Source organism: Nicrophorus vespilloides, unplaced genomic scaffold (assembly GCF_001412225.1).
Source record: "Nicrophorus vespilloides isolate i.1.1-1 unplaced genomic scaffold, Nicve_v1.0, whole genome shotgun sequence".
NCBI classification, from domain to species: domain Eukaryota; kingdom Metazoa; phylum Arthropoda; class Insecta; order Coleoptera; family Silphidae; genus Nicrophorus; species Nicrophorus vespilloides.
The window spans coordinates 115,213-134,149 of NW_017097083.1; the positions used below are offsets into that span (position 1 = coordinate 115,213).

At 31.7% G+C, this 18,937-nt stretch overlaps 1 pseudogene; it reads right to left on the minus strand.

Annotated features, from left to right (window-relative positions):
- Positions 1-18,373: 18,373 nt before the first annotated feature.
- LOC108558857 lies at positions 18,374-18,699 on the minus strand (annotated as a pseudogene).
- Positions 18,700-18,937: the final 238 nt, after the last annotated feature.

Here is an 18,937-nt window from a genome sequence, read left to right on the forward strand (position 1 = left end):
AATATTATAAAAAAATATAAAATTTACAGATTAATTCAGTTTTTGTATTCTGTATTGTATTTTGTATTTGTTATTGAGAGTACTTTTTCGCCGGACTGTTTGAAACCGTACTAATCGAGAAAGTAAATACATTTATATATATAAAAAATAATAATTATATGTATTGATTTTGTTAGAATTTATTTTGTCAATTAAAAAAGTAGTTTGTTTTGTTATATTCAAACCGGACTATAGTGAATCCGGAAGCCGTACTATGCGAGGTATTGCAGTATACATATTTGTGAACTTGGTATAAAAATAGCAATGAAAATTATGTAAAGGTGTAATTAATGAAATACATCAAAGTAAATTATGTGTGACTCTTTTACTATATAATTATAATATTTATCAATGATATACATAATTTCTTTTGTTAAGTTCAAGCTGTATATTCAAATGTCTCTTGCTATTATTCTGGTAATGACATATTGGGTATAGCTTCAATATTTGATTACCAGGAATTGTTAATAGGCTGCAGATATAAATATTGAAATAATTGGCTGTATGTAGAACGTAGACAAAACAATATTTTAATTTCATTTATATTTTTACGTTTTGTTTGGGCTGGGGTGGATATATATATACATATTTTTTTGTCGAACGCTGCAGAATAATTACACAGTCTGGTGGAGTTTAATGGGATTGAGTGAATCCGCCCCCATTCAATGCATATAACACTTATTTACATATCCGGCAGCAGCGAGAGAGCTGGAGAGGCGTGGGGCGGCGGAGGCGGCTTCGGTGGTTAGGTTAAATCGTACTTCGGCCGCCACCGCCGCCTCCCCTCGAAATAGCTTGCTCGACTCAAACACACACCCGCTGCAGCCGGCAGCCACTGCCGCCCCTCAACCCCAATTAAAGACAATACCATCCACTTAGATAACCTCCGCGACCTCTCCTCTCTTCCGCTACCGCCGCCTCCTACAGCCCATCTAACTCTATAGACTAGTCTGCAATTACTCAATTCCCTTGCGTGATCTAGAAACACTTAACGAACTGTGGAGATCCCTCAAAAATGCATTTATCTCTACTCTCACAGGGATATCCGAAGAACGCGCGAATCTGCTGTCTGCCTCCCCTTCATGCAGCGGACGAAAGTGAAAAGAAATATTATCTGTAATTGGATTTGCAAACAATAGCCTAGTCATTCGTTAATACCCATTCCTACCAACCAGAGCGTGAACCTAATGGAAATTTCATGATTTTCAAATGTACATTTACTTCTGAACATCACTTCTATTTACGATTCATCGAACAAACCATCAAATTGACTACTAAATATAGCTCACATTTTAGTCAGTTCAAATCCTTCAAAACGCACAAATAATATTTTATTTATCTAAATATTTTACATATTAATTAATTAGTTTTCTTAGTGCAAATTTGTATCTATTACATAATTAATTACAGTTTATATATATTGTATAAAACCAAAGGTAAAATGAACATATATTTAATTTTTTTTTCAGTTAAAAAAATTAAAATATCAGTTAAGCAATTACAATAAAAAAGTGCGTACTGAACTGTAAAGCTCTGACTTTTGTACTGCGATTGAACAAAAGCAATTTGACTTTTATTGTTCATATTTTTCTTTCTTTCATTCAATGACAATTTGTATACAATAGTGAACCGCAAATGTGGCTGAAAATTCGTTGCCTTTGAAGGGGAGAGATCTTACTTCGAATTATCCAACAATGTATTTGGCGTCTGGCCAGAGACCACAAACAGCCGAATAGAAAGAAAAAAAGTTTATGATAGAGAAAGAAATTGTGTGTGTGTGTTTAAGAGAGAGTGAGAGTAAAAGAAAAATGTAGTTTGTATGATCACAAAACGAATTTTAATTTGACTTCGCAAAGGCATTTCGGAGCCCCGCAGGGATTTCAGTTAAGTCATAAATTAAGTTAAGAAAAGAAGGGATATAGTGAAAGGGTTTAGTCGGTCGTAAGGGAATTGTGTAGTGAGTTGAGGCTCAAAATGTTGTGTGAGTGTGTATTATTTTTTTTTTTGTATTATATTGATGACTGTATAATATTTTGAAATAGGTATAAACGATTTATTCAATGGTAAGAATGCATGACAAATTTATAACCGCGCATAGCTTAATCGTTCTGTCCAAATTCTATTCGTAGCATTTGTATTCATATTTCTTTGAATTGATTATTTGTATCTATTTCGTATTTTGAATAAGAGAAGTCATGTCAAATAAAGGTAATAAATCAGTTATTTCTAAAATCATTAATTGAGAATGATTACCCCAAAATTTAGTCATTTACGTCGGAATTACCCCATTAAAACGAGGTGAGTGAATTCTAATATACTTTATGAACATCCTTATTAAGAATTTAGTTTTAACCCATTCGGGAGTAATTTACCCCAATTCGTAATGATATAAATTGTATTGATGTATACAGAAATATTTCGCATAGTCCGGATAATCGTTCCGTTCTGTTACTAATTGAGGACTATATAGCAGCATGAAATTAAACCGTACAATAGGAGAATTTTTTTACGTAATAAATGTGAAAATTTTCAAATATTTATGACATTTTTGAAATGCATTAAAACGATGTCAGTGAATTCTAATATACTTTATGAACATCCTTATTAAGAATTTAGTTTTACCCCATTCAGGAGGTAATTTACCCCAATTCGTAATGATATAAATTGTATTGATGTATACAGAAATATTTCGCATAGTCCGGGTAATCGTTCCGTGCTGTTACTAATTGAGGACTTTATAGCGGCATGAAAACAAACCGTACAATAGGAGAACTCACTGCAATAAGGAATATTCCAATATTTTTCATTAACTCAAATCATTTTGATTGCTCAACGTCCTCATTACCCCCAATTATTCACTATTACTATTAGGGGAATTTACCCCGATTTGCCGGCCACTGATTTAGAGTGTATTGATGTATACAGAAATACCTCGCATAGTCCAGCTTATTTCCGTCAATATCTCGGACTGTTTGAAATACAGACTAATCGGGGACTTTATAACTACATATAAATAAACCGTAAAAAAAGAGAGTTGACTGTAACCAATTATAAGTTTCAAATTTGCAAATCAAACTATAGTAAATCCGGACTAACCAAAGCCGTACTATGCGAGGTATTACTATATTTGTTTTAAACAATATACGTTTGAAGTTAGAAGTGTGTCTGTAGAAGTAAGAAATGTCTTACAAGATATATGACGATGCGGTCATATCTTTTTTTGTTCATTGATATCTTGGATGGAAGTGCAATTGTATACTGTTTTTATGGCGGTTAATGCTTGACTGGAAGCCGGGGCCTGATTGTCGGCCCACAGAAAAGCTGGAGTCAATTCCTTTACAAAAGGGCCCAAAAAATTTCGGTAGCCTTTGTACAATTCGTGCCGGTATATCTTTCCCTTATTTCCAATTGCCCTTTCTTGTCTACACTAGACCGGGCACGTGATTAGTGTGTACGTCGTCCCACCCACTTGACTTTTGTGTCTTTGCCGGTTGATCTCGAGTGAAGACGGCCACAACAAACGATAATCTGTTTATGCAGAAAAATAATCCCCATTACAAAACGGATTAGTTATAGAAGCAGTAGAAAAAAATATGAAGCGTGAAAATCGTGAAACCGGAAACGTCAAATAAAATTATGTCCGGAGCGACCGAAACGACCGGATGATGATCGATACTTTTGAATAATTGCCGACGTGATTGCGCCGGTTTGACAATTAACGGGAATTACTAATTATTAGTAATTACTCGTCTATCTGACAATGTGATTAACCAGAACTTGATTACCACAGGAAAGCATATTAATATCATTACTTGCTACCCAGCCTGCATTGCTAATACCGAAACGTGGCCTGTGCAACACACTCCATCCGCTCCGTGCCTCCCATATTACCACCATCGTTCGACACTAATTATAAATAGCTCAATATTAATATCGTTTGCCGTAGAAATGATGATATGCGCCGAAAGCGTGATGCAACCGAAACTGTGGTAGCTTTAATACCATATTAACGTATTATACTTGAAGTATACTTATTGCTTATGCATATCGATTTGTAGCCTCCGAAATATCGGAAAACGTAATTGAGAAAAGTTTATTTCAACTTTTAACTAGAAGTAGAAGGGTAATTCCTAGGGGGAGCGTTCTCTTCTGACATACTTAGACCAAACATTTAATACGATAATTCCCTTTTGACCCATGTACGTTGCCAACACTAAGCCTCATCACTGTCACACCTTTAACCCAGTTTCTACTGATGCCTGCTATTCATCAAAGAAGATATCCGATCTTCAAACTATTTACTTAAGCTTAATTTATCCAATTTATCCAGTTTTCACATAAAAATTACATAATTATATTCTATTCAATCCATACAATAATTTCCTTTTGTTAAATAAAATGTCAGGAATATTTCAATAAAAAAATATGGTACTTTTGAGTAAAACCTTTTGGTTAATTATACAAGAAAATCTTATAAATATTTCGATCATCATATTTTTTTACGTAATAAATATGAAAATTTTCAAAGATTTATGACATTTTTGAAATGCATTAAAACGATGTCAGTGAATTCTAATATACTTTATGAACATCCTTATTAATAATTTAGTTTTATCCCATTCGGGGGTAATTTACCTCAATTCGCAATGATATAAATTGTATTGATGTATACAGAAATATTTCGCATAGTCCGGGTTATCGTTTCGTTCTGTTACTAATTGAGGACTTTATAGCGGCATCAAATTAAACCGTACAATAGGAGAATTTTTTTACGTAATTAATGTGAAAATTTTCAAAGATTTATGACATTTTTGAAATGCATTAAAACGATGTCAGTGAATTCTAATATACTTTATGAACATCCTTATTAAGAATTTAGTTTTACCCCATTCGGGGGTAATTTACCTCAATTCGCAATGACATAAATTGTATTGATGTATACAGAAATATTTCGCATAGTCCGGGTTATCGTTTCGTTCTGTTACTAATTGAAGACTTTATAGCGGCATCAAATTAAACCGTACAATAGGAGATTTTTTTTACGTAATAAATGTGAAAATTTTCAGAGATTTATGACATTTTTTAAATGCATTAAAACGATGTCAGTGAATTCTAATATACTTTATGAACATCCTTATTAAGAATTTAGTTTTACCCCATTCGGGGGTAATTTACCTCAATTTGCAATGATATAAATTGCATTGATGTATACAGAAATATTTTGCATAGTCCGGATTATCGTTTCATTCTGTTACTAATTGAGGACTTTATAGCGGCATCAAATTAAACCGTACAATAGGAGTATTTTTTTACGTAATAAATGTGAAAATTTTCAGAGATTTATGACATTTTTGAAATGCGTTAAAACGATATCAGTGAATTTTAATATACTTTATGAACAACCTTATTAAGAATTTAGTTTTACCCCATTCGGGGGTAATTTACCTCAATTTGCAATGATATAAATTGTATTGATGTATACAGAAATATTTCGCATAGTCCGGATTATCGTTTCATTCTGTTACTAATTGAGGACTTTATAGCGGCATCAAATTAAACCGTACAATAGGAGATTTTTTTTACGTAATTAATGTGAAAATTTTCAAAGATTTATGATATTTTTAAAATGCAAACTGTTGATATTCAATATACGATATTTGATATATTAATAAATTTATTCAGCAAATGTACAAAATCAAAATATGTAACATAGAAAATGTTTAATTCAAAGATCATGTGGAAATATTGTTGAAACCGTGTTTCCATCAATTAAACGAATGGCAGCGATTATTTATAAATTTTGACAGTGGCATTTTGTGGACTGTCTGAACCGCTGAAAGGTGCTTTTACGACTGGCTGCACCCTTTTCGAATCACGTTTTGTCAACATTATTTATGGTCGAAGCACCCTCTGACCGTCGCTGGTAGTTGCCGAAACGAATTCATTAAAATATATTTTGCGGCAGGACAAATACACAAACGCACACAAAAAAAAAATATATAATGCAGGAGGATCTTTGACAGGGATATAATATTTTTACGACTGTTTACGGTCGACCGCAATATGCCGCCTTGTTGTCAGCTAATCCGAAGTGAAATTCGCACAATGGCAGTGAAAAGTTAACAAATTTGCTGCTGTTCCGAGCACGGCATCACGTTTACAAAGAATTGGTTTAAAGCTCCTTTAACTCCCTGAACGCAGAAATACAAAAAAAATAAATGACGAAAAATATTTTTCAAGTTTTTCAACTTTCATTTTTATTTTAATCTCGTAAGTACAAAGTTATTGTACAGATTAAAGGATTATGTTTAATACTGAACAAAAAAAAATGTTTAAAACTTCTTTGAAGATTGACAAATCAATTGATTTTACTTTGCCATTTGTTTCTTAAAACTTATACATATTATGGTGTTTTTCAAAAAAAAAAGAAGAAATATCTTCAAAACACTTTTATGAATTAATATAATATAACTTCTTCATTATTTACAAACTAATTCCGTTCCAAAGGGTTGTTCGTAAGTCGGGGAAAATTTAAAAGTATACTAATCTTACCACACTTTTAGAATTTTGTTCGTAAGTCCGGGAGTTCGTAAGTCGGGAGGATACCTGTTTCAACTCTGCACTTTCATTCTTTTTTTATTTTAACTCTGATCAGGTAACAAAGGGTTAACTTATTCTTGCAAAAACATAATCAGTTAAAAAAATATTTTTTTTATTATATAATTAATGAAAATGATTAATAACTAAGAATGATACATTATCTTACCTCACCTTTAGAATTTTGTTCGTAAGACCGAGAGTTCGTAAGTCGAGAGGATACCTGTTTTAACTCTGCACTTTCATTATTTTTTTATTTTAACTGTGATCAGGTAACAAAGGGTTAACTTATTCTTGCAAAAACATAATCAGTTAAAAAAATATTTTTTTATTATATAATTAATGAAAATGATTAAAAACTAAGAATGTTACATTATGAGTTGAATTTATAAGTTATATGCAAAACTAATAAAAAGTAGTATTTATAATGTTATAAATGTAGGATTACAGTTGGATTTAATAGCCTATTATATTTCTAAAGTTTATCGAAAAACAAAAATGTATGAAATTTTCGATCGGATTTGGAATATAATAAAATCGCAGGAATATTCAAATCCGTGAATTGGCTGTACATAATTCGGGATAAATGCATATGTGGAATAGGCGCATTAATTTCGTTCGTTTGTGTTTGTTTTGCAGGGCCTCCGGCAGTCCGCAATGATGAATAATAATTATTTTGTTGGCGGATAAAACTGCCAAATTCCGTACGTCTCAGTGAGCTTTTCAGAGAGGGGAACGGCTGCGAACCGAGGAGGCGGCATCAGCCGAAACATCGAACTACCCAAAACATAAACACAAATGCATACATGCACACAAGCTCTCACACAAACACACACACATCGTGGAATATTCCAATAATTAATACGAAATCCGACCGTGAAATAATCGCATTATGCAGGCCGGCATTTGCATAACCATATGCAAAATATTAAATTATGTCAGATGTTGGTAGCAGTGGTGCGATGTGCCCGATGCATATTGTATAACACGGACAGGCGCGTGCACGCTCCGCTTCCGCTGTGTTTAGGTGTATTTTGGAAGGGCGAGCCTCTAGTATTATTCAAATTTCGGTAAAATATTTATTAACGGGGCCTAATTCGCGCGGCTCGCCGCCTAATCCCGACGGAAATCCAATTTTTGCCATATTACGTAATCACTTTACTCGAACCGACGAAAGCGCCTTCAAACGTACACAATTTACATACGCAATTATGTAATGATAATAATGTATGTTGCGCGCCCCGAAAGTGGATAACACTGCAAACACGTCGGATGGGCGCGTTTCAAACCTTTACCATATTTAGTGTAACGTTCTAATTCTCACTATTGATAACTAATATTGATGAACAATATTTGCCTCAATTGTACATTAAAAGCAATCAATTTAATCATCGGTAGTTACGTTAATAGACATGATTTGAAATTTAATTGAAAGATGTGCGAAACCATTTTGTTACCTAATCATTAAACATACTATTCACAATGCAATAATTCGGCAAGTATAGTATACTTATACAAGTACTTGTAAGTATCTTATAACATTTAATATCTATGTTATTATATGGTCACTAAGGCTCACAACAACGACTTTTCATTAAATGACAAGTTTGACAAGTACAAAACCTTACTTACAAGTAGACAAGTACTTGTATTCAAACAATAATCAACAAGTGTAATTTGCTATAATTGTTATCAATGTTATATTCTAGATAATTATTTATTAAATAAATTGCATGTTAAAATCTGTATATAAAATAAATATTACTTATTTGTTTGTTACTATTATTATAAAAAGTTACGTAATTTTAAACTAATTTTTCTTAAATTCAACATATTGACATGTTTTTATAAAATTAATATCAAAAAAAATGTTATATAAAAATATTTTTACTTTAGTTTATATTCATAATTTACTTTAATCAAAATACTTCGAAATATGTTAAGACAGCTTGCACATTATATATTTTAACAAATAATCAGAAAAGGTGTAAAAATTACATTAAAACTTTCATATTTTCATCTAGTCTTAATGTATTAGATCATGTAAAAATACACTCACTTCTCGACTTACGACGTGATTCTATTCCACAACTTAGTATGTAAGTTGAAATATTTGTGAGTTGAATCTCTTAGAAAAAATTATAATAGTCTAAAATAATTATAAGACCTATGGTCAATAGTCCTTTGTAATAGTTTATAATTTTTTGTTTAATTTTTAACATGTTTTCTACTCTTTAATATGTGACTGTTATAATAAAAGTCAAGAAGTTAATGTAAATGAAAGGGATTTCTACATTTATAAACAAAGAAAATTATATAACTTTTGTGAATGAGTTGCATCAATTTCATGGAAGTACTAAAGTGTCCGAAAGTATTTAACCTAAATACCTCACAAAACTCGCTCGAAAATTTCGAAAACAAACAATTAAATCCTATCGCCAGTGATATATAGCCAATCAATGACCGTTTTATATTTTCCAGAAGCGAATAAAATGTGGACACTTTTAAGCCCCCAAATTCATATTTATGAGATCCAATCGAATCCGAACCGCTCATTTCTATTTTTTCATTGTCCACTATTTTGGAAATAGTAAACTGAGATAATTATAAATCAATCAGTGTGCTGACTGTAAATCTCGGTCAACCGAAATCCATGAAACTAGGTTAATAAAATTGAAATTATTACAATTTTCCATCTAGTTTTTTTACTGTTTCGCAGTTGCATTCCCTACAACTCCGATAATCATTGTGGCACAATGTTGCAAACATTTTTGCAGCCCCGGGATTACAGTTTATTGTGGCGGCGAATCGAGCTGAGGCATTAAAAACTTATCACCCTGTGCATGCTCAGTTGGCGGTGGTGGTTTATCCCACTGTTCATGTGTTTCTATATATTCGTCCATTTTTTTTTCTTTCTATACCCTCTCTCGTGGTTTGTACCGCAGCCGCCCACAGGAGTGGATGGATTTCGGCGACGGCTCCGAGCTAATTGCGAATTTAACGAGCTCAGTTTTGGTAAGTGCAATTTAGCTTCGGACAATCCAGGGTCTAAAGTTAAATTATTGTTAGCGTTAAACATTAAAAGCTCTTAGCCATCGCATCGCAATCTAATTTGCTTAGGGAGACGATTCGGATCTCCGAGGAGTCGGAAGAAAATAAATGAACCTTAGCTTTAAGTCGCTTTTCCATCCCTTAAATAATATCATATTTCATTGTCAGAGTTTTAGAATGCAGTTGGTTTATATTAACTTTTTTAATAACATTTCCTTTCAAAATAAGAGAAAGTCCAGAAATTAAGTTCCGAATGTGTTGTATTAAAGATATATTAAGTTTAGCTTTCCTCAATTATGGGTCTTATTAGACTTTTAATGGGTCAAAAAATGACAGCTTTCATCTTACGTCTAAATGTCAAAATTTGTATGTCATAAACAAGTTTTAGTTGTATTTGTATGTTGTGTCGCGCGGAAAAAGGTTGAGAAATGCTGAATTAGCAAGTTTTCATTGTTGTACAGACTAATATTTTGGTAGTTGATGAAACGATATTTAGGATAAAATTAATGTTATTAAGCTATTATATAATGTAGTAGTGAAAAACATTGATTTCGTAAACATTGCACAAGGAATGATGTACATCTACAAGAAGATTGTTCAATCTTTGTCACGAAATGACAGTTGTCAGCTTACGTCAAAGTTTGTATATTATTAGCAAGTACAACTACAATCAAGTATGTTGGGTCACGTAGTAAAATGGATCACGAAATGACAGCTGTCACCTTACGTCAAAATGTGTATGTTATAAACAAGTACAGATAAAAAGAAGTAAGTTGTGTCGTATGGATAAAAGGTTGATAAATGCTGATTTTGAAAGTTTGCAGTGTTATATAATGTACAGACTAAAATTTTGGTAACTGATGAAAACATAAATTTACTTAAGCTATTATATAATGTAGCAGTGAAAAACATTAAGAAGCATTGCATGTACATCTATAAAAGTGTTATTCAATCTAAGTCACGAAATGATAGTTGTCACCTTACGTCATAAAGTCAAAATTTGTATATTATTAACAAGTTTAACTACAATCAAGTATGTTGGGTCACTTGGTAAAATGGATAATGAAATGACAGCTGTCACCTTACGTCAAAACCGTTTATATTATGAACAAGTACATCTACTAACAAGTATGTTAGGTCACGCATAGTTGTATGATAGTAGTAATATAACTTCTCAATTAGGTATACAAGTAATTTGTCATTATTTCCTTCGGTCAAAAAAAGTGGAAACTTTGAGCAATGCAAAACTTAAATTACCATTCGAGGTATACTTTTCCTATATATATATTTTTTTTGCTTCCTTCATCCTTGCTAACTTTTCCGCCGTGGCTCCCTTCGGTCCGTTTCGGTTCTTTCGAGGGGCCCCAGAAGGAATTCAGCAGCAATCAGAATCATTGTTTCAGAAGTTCGGGCGCGCGGAACTCCGTGAGGCAAAGGGCCGTCCCCGGAATAATTCAGTTTGAAATCTGTTAAATGCCACGAGAATTGTCTTAGCACTTTACGGGCGAAATTTACAGCCCCCGTCGTTGGTGCGCGACCGCCCTTCACAAAGCGCTCTTCCAAAAACCCCTCTACCACCACCCCCACAGAACTCCGCAAACGGAGCGCAAACACACGGCTTCAAACTACCCTTCGTCCTTCTCCAACATCCTTCTGCATCCACCGTTCGCTTAATATTTAACGAGACCCGGATTAAGCAGCGGCAAACGGAAAATAAAGAATTTATTTCGATTATGTAATTAGATTTTTCAAGGAGACGGGGGTAGTCACCACCAACACTGGCGCGCTGAGTCACGCATTCGGCGGCAGAGGGGTTGTCGGCAGTAAATTTAATCCTGCGTTGCGTGTTGGCAAAACCGTCGCCCACTTGGGGTAGGTTTTACTTTTATTTTCGCTGTGCGCGAATTTTCGCCGAAAGGAAAGAAAAAGAGCGTAAAAAAGTGGCAAGGAATGACGAAAAAGAAGAAAAAATGTATACGACAAGCCAGGAATAGGTGGAAGGACGTGTATGTGGCTCGACGAAGAGCGTATCCGCTTTAATCTGAAAACTTTCCTTCAATTTGTGTTTGCATAAAGTACGTGGCAATTTGCATAGTGGGCGAGGATAGAAACGAAATTAAAAATGGACCGAAGAGGGAAATAAATAGAGGAAGAAGAAAGGAACAAAATGAGAGGTAAAAAAATACAAAATTTAAAGAGCGAACGTATAAACAGCGATGAGAAATTGTACAACAAACTTTAATTCATTAATACAAAATCAAAATCTTTAGATTTAAGTAATAAATTATTCAATCAGTAATCAGTCTTATACAGAGATAATTGAGTAATCAATCTAAAAATGAATTAAAGTGCCGGAAATATCTTAATAAACATAGCTTAAAATCAATTTAGAAATAATCGGACCTTATTTTCTTGATGCTCTCAAAAAACCTAACAAAATAATATATTATTATAATTAAGAGCACAAAACAAACTATACATAATAAATGAATTTATACATTCTATATTATTTTAGATAATATATAAAAATTTGTAGAAAAATGAAGAAAAATTTTTCTGTTTTACAAGTTTTGTTTTTATACAAATGTAAATAAAATTTCAGAAATAAAATGGTTTTGATAGGTAAAAACTGTAGTGCAGAATTACCATATAAAAAAACGTGAGGATAACGAAAATGGTAGTAAAGGAAATGCACTAAAAGTATTTGCGATTTAAATGGGATTTCATTACGCTTTTATATGAGGGTGTGTATGTGTCTCCAATTTATATTTATGCATAACATGCATACGCAAATAACAGAACGAATGTGTAAATTTGCATTGGACTGAGGGTGGAAAAGGAAATTACCGCAGATGGATACTAATAACTTATTATACTCGATACGACGGAGTTGTTGCTCGGAAACGAAGGAGGGTTGCGCTTCGGTTTCGGAAGGGGGTGGAGAAGGCGACATAATGAATGCTTAACTAAATGCGACAAACACATGGAAAACGAGAGAGCGAAAACATTTATACAAATCCAGTATATTAACATTCAGGCGAGTAAATAATAAATATTTATTCACCCTCTATAAACGCCACGAATACGTTTGTAATACGTTTTCTATGTTAGCTATATTTACCTTCGCTATTATATATGTACTTCTTTTTTTTTTCCTATACTGTTTTTCTTTTTGTTTTCGTATGTGCACGCGTCTATTTACTATTCCCTTCTAGTCACGATCACTGGGCAAGGTCAATAACATAGGGAAAAAAATATATTATGTATATATGTATACAGACGCACACACTCATGATATAATTTACGTGTTGAAGCCGACAGACAAAAAGGATAAATGGTCTTCTATCATACCACTTTCTATTATAAACACGATTCCATTCTACATAGCATGCTTTAAATTGAGGATAAATAACGTGGCATATAGATGAGCCTATCCCACATTTCATTCGCATTTTTGGCTTCTATCTATCAAACAATATTCACTGTCTCCAACTCAATAACTCTTAATTTATTTGTTTACATAATTATGTTTACGTGTTTAAATTTAACAGTCATAATAAATCCAGGGCCGCATTAAGGTTATCGTAGACCAATTAAGTACACTCGGTCCTCTTTTTATGCGGTTTTTATTTCAAGAAGCATTTTTTTTAAATAACTATTTTAGACCATTTTTACACGTTTTGACACAAATTGGCAAACCATTTCATCGAAAAAGATAATAATTCTGAACGAGCATTCAAGTTTCAACGCGAGCTTCAGAATTGCATTTTTAGATATCAGGAATTGTACAAAAAATAGCAATCGCAAAGTTTAATCACTGATTATATTATCAAAGGGAACAAATCAACATGCGAAGTTGAGTCTAATTTTACTTGTGAAGAATTATTATCTTCAGGACATAGATCTGATATGCTGACTATCTCTTCTAGTGATGAAAGTGATTTCGAACCAGTTCGCAAATTATGCCGAACACTCTCATATAGCGACGATAATTCTAAAGAAAAAAATGAGAAGAAAGATTAACTTTCATAAAAATTTTCTGTATTTTTTTTTGTAAAATTTTTCCGTATAAATTTAGAAGGAATATGTTAAGATTATATTTTTCTGAAATTTAATAAACTTGTCTATGATTGTTAACGTTTTTATAAAATTATGAATAAACATTTCAGAAAGAATATAGTAAGACTAATTATTTTTCGGAAATTTAATAAACCCTTTTTTATGCGATTTTCGGTATATTGTAACTCATTAATTTAGTTTTATGCGGTTTTAAAAAATTATGGAACGTATCCTTTATATTTATACGTGTGTCTAGTCCTTTTTTGTGCGATTTATTTTTATGCGTTTTCCTCTGGAACGTATCTACCGCATAAAAAGAGAACCAAGTGTAGATCACAAAAGGGTTGATCAAGTATCTCAACAATAATTTCAACTTCAATAATTTTTGTGTGGTTCAAAGTTAAGGGCTCAAAAAAAACTTGTAGACTCTAAGAACATTGACTAATAGATAAGACGGATAAGCGTTTAATTTTTAAATGATAATTTATAGAAACAATTTTTGAATGTTGAAAATTACTGTATTTACTGTATTACTGTTTAAATGACACTAATTTCAACATCGAGGAACAAGAAGAAAATTTGAAAAACGATTAACAAACATTATAGATTTTTTTGTATTTTTGTGTTACTCTTTTAAAATGTGTTTTTACTTTTATTTTTAAAATATTTTGTTTGTAATAGAATAAACTAAATAAATATTCCTATTTGTGTACTAAATGCCTTCTAAAATATTTTTTCCAAGAAATTATACATTAAAATTACATAAGATAGCATTTAAACTGATGTAATAGATAGTCGGTAAAATATACCCTGCGCGCGTCCACAAGGGTTAAAGGATAAATAAATATGATGACGAGGGTTTGATTTCTACAATAATTATTTATCGTGGGCCCAAAGAAACCTTGTGGGTCCTAGGTATTATGCCTAATAGATAATACGGTTCTGTTTAATTTAAGTAAAAGTAAATTAACTCTATAGAGTATGCGATTAATTTAATGAAAATACTTATGTATTACTTATGAAAATACTGTTATTATAGAGTATTAATGAATTAAAGACATCCACGGCGTCTCTTAGTCGCCTTATTATATAAACATATACATTAGCATAAAGAGAACCTCACCGTGAGACAACAGAAGAAGATATTCCACAGTGTCCAGAAATCCATCCCTGCGATACGACAATGGATTCTATATATAAATATGACAATTAAAGTTATACTGAACTTAAGGTTTGTGTAATAAACGTTACATTTCCACTTGATCATTTGAAGAATTAATAGGTAATCGTATCATCAATGGAATTTAATGTTAATGATATAAGTTGTCAATATGAAAATTAAAGTAAACAAAACATAAGCTATGAATGAGATTTCTAGCAATTCGCTATCAAATTTGAAATTTTATTTCTCAAAATAGTTGTACAATTATGTAAGTTATGTTAATTGATCACTTCTTCAGCTTATAAGAATCTACATTGGCCTCTTCCATTTGATCACAACATCATTTAAAAATGAAATAAATAAAAATAAAATATGTAATATATCTACAAACAAAACTAATATTTTTTTTTTCGTAATTATTTATATAGTTTTATGGTTGTTACACTGAATGTTGTAATTATAATAAATATAAAAATGTACAAAGAAATTTAATGTAATTTTTTTTATGTATATTGGGAAAAGCATGTGATTTTAAATAAAATATTTATAAAGGATTTCTGTGTAAGTGCTGAATGCGGTTGTGCTTTTTTGTGCTTCAATTAGTGGCCGCATGTGTACGTTTATCCTTCTTAATTGTTCCTGCGCTCATGTGGTCGGAGGACGAAGGACGCGGCATAAAAAATGCCGCCGCATATAAAACTTTTTCACTTATTTAATTTTCATTTAAAATTTTTTTTTTCTTCATTTCTTCCACATTTTCGTGGATGCTCTGCAAACCGTAAATCCCTCGGAACAGTGCATTAATTACCCGCATCGTAATTAAGGGAGCGTCAGTGCAGCGTCTGAAATTGGTCTTAATTGAAGCAGAACCAAAAACAGAGAAAAAAAAAACAAGTAACAAACTAAAAATAAATAACGCAACAAAGAGTAATTTCTTCTCTCTCCTCGCGTATTTTATTTCCAGAGGGAGTAAACAATTTAATCACAATAAAAAAAAAACATACACACATATATATATATAAAGACCAGCGATTCCTTTCTTCTGGCTCTCATTTAATAAATTAAGGATATTAAGGGGGGTCCTTTTATTATCATTATTATTTTTTATTCTTAGGGCAGGAAGAATGAAAGAAAGAGAGAGTGAACGAAAGAAAGAGAAAAATTGTGGGGGGGAAAATGTGTCGGGTTTGAGCAATAATACGAGAACACACTCGTCGTGGAGTTTGCCACTTTCTGGAAATGGAATTATCAATAAAGCTCCAGAACACGTTTATTTCGAGATGTTTTTCCACCGGTGTGGCGCGTCGGGCGATAAAAATTTTCAAGTAAAAATGGGCGAGAAGGCAGGAAAACGGTGAAACTGCTGGAGGTTTTTTTTTTCTCTTTTTTGAAGAAGGAAAAAAATATCGAATGAAATAAAACGTACTTGGAAAGGGCAGAGCATGAGGTCCTTCTTTTTTTTTTCTACTTGCCCTCCCGGAGGTCGACGGTATTATTTTATTATTACGGCTGCGAGGCACGTGCCCTTAATGTGCAACTCTTTGCCAAAGTCTCATTAAAATAAAAGGACACTTTTCCGACTCGATTTGCTTCGATCGACAACGGAAATATTTTAGGATGATTGCATGGATCAACATTTGTATTTGATACTTTTCATGTTCAAAGTGTATTTTTTTTATCAATAAACGTGTTTTAATTCTTAATCATTTGTGTAGATTTTGATAGCGAATTATGTAATAACGGTCAACTAAGCAAAATTAGTTTATGGCTCGTCTTAAAGCTTATCTTGGCTTAATCACAGCTTTATTTAGATTGTATAGTTCTTGAATAATACCATAAAACTTAAAGGCTATTCCGAGTTTATTTTTTTTTACAAATTTTTGACAGCTTATTTTAGGAACACCGTAAAAGATACAAGTCTCTCAATATAATAATATTAAAGATAATAATTTTGACTATAATTCGAATACTCATATTTATAATTAACATGTGTGTTGATCGTATAATACGAAAATATTTGAGAAAATATCTTTTTGATGTTTCAGTTTTGAAAGCTTATTGCAGCAAAAGCATTAAAGCTACAAAAATGTCATATGTATATTTAAAGCTGTAATCTTTACTATTTTTTTTAACTTTAATTGTTATGTAATATATACAATAAAAAGTAAAGACGTTGCTTCTCAGAGCTTTTATCGTTTGCAAATATTTGACAGTTTATTTCATATTTATTATTAACATCTGTGTTGAAAGCAGAATGCGAAAATATGTAAAAATATCAAAAAGTTGATGTTTCAGTTTTGAAAGCTTATTGCAGCAAACCATTGAAGCTACTAAACTCCCTACATAAGTATATTTAAGGCTGTAATTTTTACTATTCTTTTAACTTTAATTATCATATAATATATACAATAAAAAGTAATGATGCAACGTCTTTTCATTCAGAGCATTTTTAATTTTCAAATATTTGACAGCTTATTTCAAGAAAACAGGTAAAAATCTATTAATATACTCATATTAAAAATAATAATTTTAATTTGAATAATTAAATTTATAATTAAAATTTGTGAAATACGAATTAGATATTTCTAATTGAAGTTTCATTTTTGATAGCTAATTGCAGCAAAACCATTAAAGCTGCAAAATGTTACAGCCTTTTACCTGAAATTGATAATAACTACAAATCTATCAATTTATGTTAATACTAACTTGTAACTTTTAAAATAATTTAAGTATTCATAATTTTAATTAACATGTGTGGTTATGGTGAAATTTAACAAACTAAAAAAGCTATCAAAAATTCAATAATTTAAATTTGATAGCTTATTACAGTAAAATTATAATTACTGCAAATAAAATTCATAACTCTTCTGAAAGCTTATTCTTTTGATATTAATTTCCATGTTCACAACTCACATTCACAATTTATTATCAAAAATTAAATAATTTTAACAATTAAAAAAACTTAATTAAAAGCTATTTTGTATTGTATATATTATATATTACATAGTCTATATAAAACAACTAAAGATCTAAAACACAACTACGCAAATAGATTCATTCAAAACTGAACTATAAATACTTGCTCAAAGGCATTAGATCAAAGACTAATTGGAAACGTTGATTTCCACAGTAAAGTTCCACTAAAAGCATTCTTATAAATATTATGTAATATAAACGTGTATTAAATATTTGATTTTGAGAAGATAATTGTTATTTAAAGTTTAATTTTATACTTGAGTTTATATACTATAAACTTAACGCAAATAAAAATTATATTTTAAGATTTTCTTTATTTAGATAGCACAGATCATGAAAATATCGTCTTATCAGAACTGCTTTTTCAGTATTTAAGTAATCCCAAAAACAAACTATGACTTTCTTACTGTAAACCTTAGAGCAGTGTTTCCCAACGTTCTGTGCCATATGTGCCCCATGTTTTTATACATTAATATAAAGAGTCATAATCTAGAACCTCGGTTTTTGGAAGAACCACTTGTTCTTTCCCATTTTGTACCTTTTCTCGAACTTGACTGGAAACGGATCTTCTTGCGCTTCATCGGATCCTTGAGGTCCTTCATCGAGATCTTGCTCTCTGATGGAAGGTGGACTGTGTAACGAGTGGGCATCAAGTAATTGTAGTTCAATACTTTAATGAAAGGCTTGATCTTAAAACGCTTGTGGATCCTGATTTTGCCCATACGCTTATGCACTTTCCTTGGATGGCGGTCGATTCCAGTGAGCAAAGCATGTCCGTACTGTTTCTCAGATTTGCTATTATCATAGTTATTCATGATGGTAAATGTAAATGTCTTTCTAAAATTCTTATGCCACATATGTAACATATACATAATCCATTTTCGAATTACCACCATGTGGAGCGTGGGCCCCACGTTGGGAAAAACTGCGTTTGAGAATAAAATAAAGGATACATAACGGATTTTACTCATTATCCTATTAATAAAATAAATGAATGTACAAATGCATAAAGTAATAATAAAAAAAAGAGAAGTTCTGAACAGTTCATGCTAA